This window comes from Octodon degus, unplaced genomic scaffold (genome assembly GCF_000260255.1).
Source record: "Octodon degus isolate 3935 unplaced genomic scaffold, OctDeg1.0 scaffold00028, whole genome shotgun sequence".
Taxonomy (NCBI): domain Eukaryota; kingdom Metazoa; phylum Chordata; class Mammalia; order Rodentia; family Octodontidae; genus Octodon; species Octodon degus.
The window spans coordinates 16,632,598-16,633,403 of NW_004524604.1; positions in this window are offsets into that span (position 1 = coordinate 16,632,598).

The window sequence follows — 806 nt, forward strand, 5'->3', positions numbered from 1 at the left end:
GTTTAAGGGAATGTAATCTAGTGTATTCCCTACCAAATTAGTATGGCTAAACCTTAGAACTAGCCTAAATGTCCACCAAAAGATTAATGGATATAGAAAATATAGTATTTATACTCAATGGAGTACATATCTGCCATAAATAAAGCTCTACTTGGGTCATCTGTAGGAAAATGGATGAATTCTGGGACCATAATTCTAAGTGAAATATATAAGATACGCAAGCTTAAATATTGCATGGCTTCTTTTACATGAAAAAGAAACAAGTATAAATAAAGAGCAAAATAAAGACAGATAATAAGAAACAGTGTACTAGACCTTTTACCACAGTGAATGGTGCCAAAAAATGGAGGATAGGGGATTGGAAAGGAGAGGCAGGGGTGAAAACAGAATTTACACGTGGTAGGTGCATGTACCAACTTTCCATGAAAAATATAATCATGTACTGCAAACATATACTAATATGAAAGCAAAATTGAAACAAAACTATCTTGGACACGTGTTATCCAAACATTACTGGTCACAGTAAGGCACTCTTCACTTCAAATCCTGCCTAGAAGCCATCACCTCAAGGAGCTATGAAATTTATGACTTAGACTTTCAGTTATTTTGCTTGAGCAGAGACTGATAACCTGTGTTCTCCCAGGGATAGCAATACCTCAACATATAGATGCTCAGACAAGTTGCTTTCCTTTTCCTATTCCCCATTCTCATTCTCTTACAGCATTATTAGACATGTTGTCAAGTGGCATGGACATTCACTGGATAAATATTATGGGCAAAAAACATTCCCAAGTAAAAAACCTTGT